The sequence below is a fragment of the Galeopterus variegatus genome, unplaced genomic scaffold (assembly GCF_000696425.1).
Source record: "Galeopterus variegatus unplaced genomic scaffold, G_variegatus-3.0.2 Scaffold2678, whole genome shotgun sequence".
In the NCBI taxonomy this organism is placed as follows: Eukaryota; Metazoa; Chordata; class Mammalia; order Dermoptera; family Cynocephalidae; genus Galeopterus; species Galeopterus variegatus.
Window position 1 is genome coordinate 91,350 of NW_007728789.1, and position 9,322 is coordinate 100,671.

Here is a 9,322-nt window from a genome sequence, read left to right on the forward strand (position 1 = left end):
TGGAGGGGAGAACAAATAAATAATTTCTGGTATTCCAAAGAGGAGATGAGGAGGAGGAGGAGGAGAAGGAGGCGGCGGTACTACCAAGCGTCCAGCTACCCGAAGGCCCAACCGCCGCCACGTCTCCTTCCGGAGAGCCCGGCTACGCCGTCTCCGCCCCCTTGGGCCTCCCACCACCGTTTCCGGGGCAGGCGGCATATCAACATCCGGGGCCGCGGAGCCGTCCGCCTACGGAAGCCGGGACGCTAGGCGTGCTTCTCGCGTTTCTGACAACTGCAGCCTAGACGTGGGGATCGAATGCAGCGGCCTTCGTGGACCTGACTCCCGGAGACCCGACCTCGACCAGCTTTTTCATCAGAGAGGTGGTTGCACGACGAGCCGGTGAGTCCAGAGGCGGCGGCCGCTCCCTCCCGCCACCCGCGGGGCTTTCCAGCGGGTGGGCGGTGGCTGGCCCGCACTGCTGTGGGAGCTGGAAGAAAAGTGTGAGCGGGGCGGGTGCTGATCCTTAGATGAAAAAATCCGTGGTAGGGATGAGAAGTGAGGGGTGGAGGTGCTCCTGACTGATCTGCCCCCTCGCCGCTTTTCTTTTTCTATTTCTCTGCATTTGGCTTTGGTACACTTCACCTTCCCGCCTGAAGCTTCTCCCCCAGTCTGCTGTAGGCTGTGGTCATCTTCGTAATCAGCAGTTTCTGACTAACGCAGAGCAGTTTGTAACGCAGGCAGCCAATGCAGCCCCGTGTGAGGTGGAACCCGGAGTGAGGAAAGGCACCATCCCCTTGTCTAAGAATACCGTGATCCTGCGAGGTTGGCATGGATGGGCACTCTCGCTCGGTGGGGAGGGCAGCTAGATACCACAGCCCCTGCATTTTTACCCCTGTGGGGGGCTCCTTCATCCCTGGTTGAAGTGTTGTGCTGTTGTTTTATCAAAGAAGCTGATAAGTTTCCTTATGGGAGGTTATGAACTAAGTCGCGTCTGACTACATTTCAAAATTAGACAAAAAGTTTTGGCTTCTTCTCCCCCTCTTAAAAAAAAAAAAAAAAAAAAGGCCATTATCTGTTTTAATTTCCCGTATAGTGGGTTACAGTGTTGGCCACAGAGTACTTACCATTCTTTTCCTGGGAGGTAGGAAAAGCTAGCCTGTTTTGCTAGATCTGTTAAAGACTCTTCGCCCCCCCTTTCCCCAAATTTGAACCAAATCGAAAAGTAGGAAGAGCGGTCTATTTTTCATCTCTAAGATTTTCTTTTTATTAGTGCTTCATGTGTGCCAGACCACTGGATTGGTAAAATGGCACATAAATGGATTTCTGTCCTCTGTTATAGTCTAGCAAGGTAGACTATAAAAATAATTGCAAACTATTGTGGTAATAACAATAGTTAACATTTAGCATTTACTCTGTGCTAAGCATTAGTCTAAGTACTTTATATGTATTATGTCCTAATCCTTATGAGGCAGGTACTGTAGATTATATAGTAGAGGGATGTTAGAGAGGAGGTATAAAGAAGGAAGTGAGGAATTCTGGGGTTGGTCAGGAGAGGCTTCCCAGGAGGCCATAATTTCCTGAGGTGGTAGATTTTTTGCATTGGAATCACTTGAGGTGACCCTTGTTTCTAGAGTATGCGAAGATGAATTCCTAGTGGATTAAATATTTAATTGTACAAAAATAAAAATAATAGAAGAAAATTTAGGGGAGTAAGTGAATAATCTTGGTGTTTAAGATAGGAATTCCTAAAGTCATGAAGAAAAACAGACATATTTAACTAAATAAAAATGGAAAATTTTTGTATGGCCTTGTTTTAGCCTCTGGTGCTATAGAGATTGAATCTACTCTTAATGGAGCTTGTGTTTAGTAAGGAGGGGAGAACAAATAAATAATTTCTGGTATTGGTAAATGCTGCAAAGTAGGGTTATGTGAAAGAGAATACCTGTGTGATGTGTTGCAGGGTTAGAGTAGACTTCTATGAGGAAGTGACACTTGAGCTGGGACTTGAATGATGAGAAGAAGGGAGCTTCACAGATGGTGGATTAGATGTGATATGATTTTATAGGGATAATCAGTGATGATGCCTAGATATTTTTCATGAACAACTGTGATATAGTTTACTGAAAGAGAGAAGATTGATAAAGGAACAGAATATGGAGTAATGGGAATCAAGTGTTTTTGTTTGTTTTACTTTTTATTTTGAAATAATTTTTTTTTCTTTTTTTAAAAGATGACCGGTAAGGGGATCTTAACCCTTGACTTGGTGTTGTCAGCACCATGCTCACCAAGTGAGCTAACCGGCCATCACTATATGGGATCCGAACCCATGGCCTTGGTATTATCAACACCACACTCTCCCGAGTGAGCCATGGGCCAGCCCTTATTTTGAAATAATTTCAAACTTAGATAAAAGTTGTGAGAATTGTATAAAGAACTTCCAGATTCCCCAATTTTAACATTTTACTTGATATGTATTTTAATTCTCTTTATTTATATGTACATTAATAATAATAACAATTTTAAAATCAAGATTCTATTTTGGACATGTTAAGCTTTAGAAGTCAATTATACATCCAAGTGGAACTAACAAGTTGATTAAGTAAGTCTGAAGTTCAGGGGGAAATCAGGGCTGGAATTATGAATTTGGGGGTTATCAACATATAAATGTCATTAAAGCCTTGGTACTGGCTGAGATCATCTAGGCAAAAAATGAGGTTGAAGAAGGGAAGGCAAGGGTCATTGCAACACAGATACTGAACAGCAATGAAGAGTTGATAAAATGGACTGAGAAGGGGTGCCCAGTTAAAGCAGGAAGAAACCAGGAAACTGAGATGTTCAAGCAGTCAAGAGAAAGAAGTTTCAAGAAGGAAGGAGTGACTAGCTAGCTGGGTCAAATGCTCCTGAGAAGTTGTGTAAGATGAGGATTTAAGTAAGTGACTGTTGGATGTGGCAACATGGAGGAAGAGTACAGGGGAAAGAAAGGGCCTGATTGGATTGAAATGAAGAACTTGCAGAGGTGGTTAGTAATAAAAACAATATGTTTTTGCATTTTAGCAGAGGTTAGGACATGATTTCTCAACCTTGGCACTACTGACATTTTGAGCTGGGTGATCCTTTGTTGTGGGGGGCTATCCTGTGCGTTGTATGATGTTTAGTAGTATCCCTGGCTTGTGTCCACTAGGTGCCAGTAGTACCACCCTTTCCTCTCTTACCCCAAGTTGTGACACCAAAAATGTCAGCAGACATTGCCAAATGTCCCCTGGCAGGTTAAAGGCTCTTGGTTGAGAGCCACTGGGTTAGACTCTTAAATAAAAGGGATGAATATTGATGATAAATTTTTAGGCATTAGCTTCTGAGTGGGAAGATGATTTAGGGACAGGCAGGGAATGTTTCTAGCATTCCAAAAATTTTGCAATGTAGTGAATACTTACTTTGACTATAATGCAAATTATCCTGTTTGCATTATGTTTGATGATTTATAAGGTGCTTAATGTTATCTTGAATTTATGTCATTATTATGCATGTCAATTAACATTGGAGAGGATTTTGGATGTAAGGATGTACAAGATTGTCCTCAATCTGTATTAACCCCAACATATAGCCCAGAAATTATTATTATTATTATTATTATTTTTTTGTCTTTTGTCTTTTTCCGTGTCCGGCAACGGATCGCAACCCTCAGTGTTGCCCCCGTACCAGACCGGGGACCGGCAACGGGATCGCAACCCTCGGTGTTGCTCCCGCGCCTCACTCAGCCAGTGAGTGGGAACCGGTCTGTATGTGGGATCCGAACCCTTGGGTGGGAGCGCCGCCGCGCTTCCCAAGCGGCGCACTTATCCAGTGCGCCACCGGGCCGGCCCAGCCCAGAAATTATTTATTTATTTATTTATTTTTTCTTAAAGATGACCGGTAAGGGGATCTCAACCCTTGGCTTGGTGTTGTCAGCACCACGCTCAGCCAATGAGCAAACCGGCCATCCCTATATGGGATCCGAACCCGGGTCCTTGGTGTTATCAGCACCGCACTCTCCCGAGTGAGCCATGGGCCGGCCCTCAGAAATTATTTTGAAAAAATAACCAATATTACCTCATTTAATAGTCTCTTGACTTTTTCTCATATAAATATGATGCAGAATACACAATTTTAAATTTTATATATTTTAACTTTCTGATTCTTGGATTCCAGATAAATTCCCCTTTATTTGGCATCTTAAATTCCAGATAAATTCTCCTTTATGTGGCAAAGGTACCCTTTTCTGCCCACAAGGGAGTTAGTCTTAATGCAGTATTTCAGTTAGCTGCAGAACTACAGATCTGGGGAAGATCAAGCAAGTTGTATAGTTATTTATCTGACAAATATGGTTTGGAGGTACTGTCCCAGATACTAAGAGTACTATAAAAATAACTTAGATATGGATCAAGCCCACCAAATCATTATCACCTAGAAAGGGAGATAGGACTTGTATGTAACTAATTATATTAAAAGGCAGAAAGTGAGAGTGTTTTTAGAATGGTACTATACAGATAAAGCATTGTGAACATTCAAAGGAATGTTTACCTCTAGCAAGGGATGAGAGGAAGAAAGGGTGGAAATCAATGAAATAGTCCTGGTGTTTGTATAAGACCTTAACATGGTAGGATTTGTACTTACAAAGCTGGGAAAGGCCCATTCTAAGTGGATGGAAGAGCATGAGCACAGACATATACAGTATAGAGATTGAAAGTAATTTGGTTCGATTACAGGAAGGGGGATTGGGAATGACATTGTGAGTTTAATATGTGATAAGGGTGACATTTCACCTTGGTGGGAAGGGATGTTTTAGTTAATAAATGCTGCTAGTAAGATTTGCTATACATCTAGGAGAAAATCAGGCAGATCCTTTCATCATAAAATACAAACAAATTAAGTTCCAAATGACTTAAAGATACATATCTATATGAAGAAGTTAGGGGAATGTTTGTACAATTGGAGTAGAGGTGGCATTTTAGTAATACAGGAAATCCAGATATTGTAAAAGGACAAGCTAGATTTGCTATACTAAATTAGTAATTTCTATTATAATTAAAAATATGCATACCTTTTGGCCTAGTAATTTTACCTTTTGGATTCTTTCCCTTAAATATAAAAGCCCTGTACATAAGGATGTATGTACAAAGATATTTATTGTGGCATCATCTGTAGTGGCAAAAAACCTGGATATCTGATTTTTCTGACAGTAAGGGAATGGCTGAATAAATAATTATAGGCAAACTCTGTATAAGAGAATAATAAGGTGGTTGGGAGCAGGGCCTTGGGAACCGGACTATTTTGGTTTTGATCCCAGCTCTACCACCTACTAGATGTGTGACTCTGGGCAAGTTACTTAACCTCTCTGGAGCTTAGTTATCCTATCTTTAAAATGGAGAAAATAACAAATGTAAGATATAAGAACTATTATGGAGACTCAGATTTATTATGTATTTTATTTATTTATTTTTTGTCGAATCATAATTGATTATACATATTTTTGGGATTCAATGTTGACATATGTTGAACAAATCAATATTATTAGTATGTATATTGTTACAAATCATACTTATTCTTTATGCCCCTTATCTAATCTCTCCCCATCCCCCTTTCCTTCCCCCCTCCCACCAATGATAACCCTAGATTTCTTCTCTCCCTCTGAAAAAGTAATGGTTACTCTGTTGACTTGTTGCCTAGATGATCTGTCCAATGCTGAAAGGTGTGTTCAGGTCCCACAATATTATCGTACAGCAGATGCTTCTTTTGTCACTCTGGAATGGGCTTTGTGGAGAGAGACATCCTATTCTTTTTTTTGGTCTCTCCTGGTGACTCTCCTTGTGTCAATGCACTCCAGTGGCTGGCAGAACATCTGCACGGTGGTTGTGACATCTGGCCACTTTTGCGGCAGCCGTGGTTACTCTGGTGGCTGTGGTGGGCCACCCACATGAAGGTGATGTTTTTGGTATGCTGCTTGGCACTGGCGGTGTGCCTGAGTGTGGGCGGGATAAGCATTTTATTAATTGAACAGATGCAGTGTCCAGGTACTATTTTAGGTTCTTTATAGATTTATAAATTCAGTTACTTGAAAAGCTTTATAAATTTATTTAATTGATTTATTCCTCATCATAACCTAAAAGATAGGTTTTATGGTTTCATTTTTTTCCTATTTTACTGATGAGGAAACTGAGACACAGGGAGGTTAATAACATGTTCTAATAAAATACACACATATACACATGTATAAAATTATATATCTATGCCATGTTATAAAATATGGCTGAATAAAACTGCAAATTTTTTCCCAGTTGAAATTATTATGAGTCAGAAATGAGAACCAAATACTAAGGCTTTGAGTTAAAAGTTCCTCAAAATCTCATTATTTTTTCTCATTTTGAGGTATAAAGGACAAAGCCAATGAAAAATAAAGACATTTGTTTAACTTAACAGCTGATATGCGGTCTCTGGTAATATATAGCACTAATTACTCCATAGGCTGCCTAAGGTGGTAATTGCCCTTTTCTCTTAATTTTTGATACTGATTTTTTTCTCCTCTTAACTCCTCTTCTTAAATGTAATTTACTCTGTGGTAATAAAGAATTAAGATGATTGAGATTAACATTTGGCGAAAAAATAAAGGAAAGAAAAGCTTTTGAGCTTCAGACATTTTTGGTTAAAATACAACTTGAATACATAGATGACAGAATACCAGCAAATATACAGGTGCAAATGTGAATATTATTTCTTAGGCACAAGGTAAAAGAAAGGAGAGTTAAAACTCCAAGTATACAATACCTGAAGTATTCTTGCTAAACCTGGATCTGATAATAAAAAAAAATAATCAAACAAATCTAAAATTTGGCATATTTTACAAGACAACTAGCCTGGACCTTAAAAAATGTTGATGACTAAGAATAAGGAGACTCCTATATAACCTAAGGTATGATACTACTATTACATCTTAGAAAAATAATGATTTCAATTTTTATTTTTCTTCCCCAAATGTTTTTTTATTTAGCTTTTTTTTTTCATTTAGGATTCAATCATGGTACATGTCTTGCATTTGCTTGTTGTCTTAAAGTCTCAAACTTTAACAGTCTCCCTTTTGCCATTGATAATAAGGCTCACTATTGTTTTATGTACTACTAAGAAAGAAACTGCTGCCAATTACAGTTATAACATACCATCAAGTATAAGAACCATCCCAATTTCAGAGGTCTTAAAACACATGTTAACACATGTTAACGAAATATGGCCACTTGTCCACAATCATGAAACTAGCAAGCAGTGGAGATGGACATTAAAACTCAAACATTCTGGCTCCAGAATCCATTCTTTTGGCCACTACTCAGTGCTGCCATTTGTTATCAATGAATTATTGCATGTAAGGCTTTTTTTTTTTTTTAGCATAGTGTGTGGTACATAGTGAGTATGTAATATGTGTTAGCCTTTATTATTTTCACTACTTGTACAATCTACTACCACTATATGTTTATAACATCTATATCCTGTGATTTTTATTCAGGTGCTCTATGCTTCGTTCATAGGTTGATTCACTGAAAACCTATAAACCATCTACAGCATTATAATTATATAAGCATCATTCATTATAAAAGAGGTATAATTGGAACTGCAGTGAAAACATGTAATTGTATTAACCCTTTGTCACTTAAAGTGTTGTGTTAGCTTCCTAATAATAGTACTGTATTTGCTAAAATGAATTCATTTTGTTCTTTTATATATTTTTTTCATTTTGTTCTTGAAGGTATATTTTGAGCTCTTAAAAACTTTCTTCTAATTTAGACTAGTTGCTTTACAAGTCAGTTGCATGCATACCTGTATTCTGGGATTTCTTTGTATTGCTCCTGAGTTAGGTCTACTGTTTTATGTATTCCATGTCCTCATTTGTCTCAGATTTTTTTTCCTCCACCTTGCTGGAGTATAACTAATTTCAAGTAATTTTTTTCAGAAAGGATATAAAGGAGGTAATTTAATTTTCACAGACCTCATATGTCTGAAAATGCCTTTACTTTGACTTTTCATTTAATTTATAGTTTGACAATAGATTTCTTAGTTCATAATCATTTTGTTTTCCTCAAAACTTTGAAGACATCATTCCATTGCTTTTTAGTATCTATTGTATCTGATGAGAACCCTAATGCCAGTCTGATTCTTCTTCTTTTGCAGGTGACATACTTTTTCCTCTGGAAAATTTTATTAGACTCTTTTCTTTATCATTAGTTCTATGATATTTTATGAGATTGCTTCTAGGTGTGATTCCTTTTTCATTCATCTTTCATGGTACTTCATGAGTCCTATTTGTTCACGTCTGCGAAATTTTCTTCTATTATTTCTTTAATTATGTTTCCCTTTCATTTTCTCCTTTCTGTTCAGCGTACCACATAGATAGATTCTTCCAAATAGAGAGAAAAAAGACCAAAAAAATTAAGTAGTATGGAAAATTAATCGAGAAGTCCATTTCCTTGACTTTCAGTTCTCTTTTTGAATTTCTTTTTCAGTGATTGTGTTTTTTGTTTCTATACTTTCCAGTTCATTTTTAATGGATGCAGTATCTTTATGAATTTCTTTGAGGGCAACACTTATAAATTTTAAATATTTACCTTCTGTTCCAGAAATAGCTCTGCTTCCTTCAGGTCAGTTGTTATTTTCATTCCTTTGTGCTTTTGGTTTTGCTAAAAAAAATTTTTTTTTCGTGATTCTTGAGCTCCTTGTAAGTGAGCAAGGTACCAGCTGTTGGGGTTCTCTTTAGGGTCATTGGGTGAAATGTAAGAAACGAGTTGCCTCTTCCCTCCTCTCTTTCCACCTTATACCCAAATGACAAAGGGAACATGAAAATGCTGTAATGATTCCAGGGTAGACTGTGAAATTAAAAAAAAAAACATGTGGTTTTGGCCAGAAACCAGTACTGTTGCTGCTAGAATTTCTATGTGTGAAGGAGTGTGGTAAAAGGTTTGGCTTGGCTGTTTCATATATATACATAAGTTATATATATATATATATATATATATATACACACATATATATAAGTTACATATATATATTTGGCTGGTAAAAGGTTTGGCTTGGCTGTTTCATATATATACATAAGTTATATATATATATATATATACACACATATATATAAGTTACATATATATATTTGGCTGCTGGCTGGTATGGGGATCTGAACCTTTTATCTTGGTGTTATCAGAACTATGCTCTCCCAAGTGAACTATTGGCCAGCTCCTGTATAAATATTTTAACTATTCCGATTTTAGTCCTACAGCCCCGTCTTGCTTTCTATGCCTTCTTTTTTTTTTTTTTTTAAAGATGACCG

General features: G+C 37.9%; 1 protein-coding gene across 3 annotated transcripts in view; it reads left to right on the top strand.

The window, feature by feature from the left end:
* The first annotated feature begins 282 nt into the window (after positions 1-282).
* Positions 283-9,322, top strand: part of ASB3 (ankyrin repeat and SOCS box containing 3) — a 160,138-nt gene continuing 151,098 nt past the window's right edge. For 2 of the 3 annotated variants that reach the window (XM_008582603.1, XM_008582604.1), the window contains exon 1: positions 323-381. The gene's annotated coding sequence lies outside the window, so the exon portion shown is untranslated. Of the gene's footprint in view, positions 382-9,322 lie in introns of all 3 variants that reach the window. The other variant, XM_008582605.1, reaches the window with a different exon arrangement.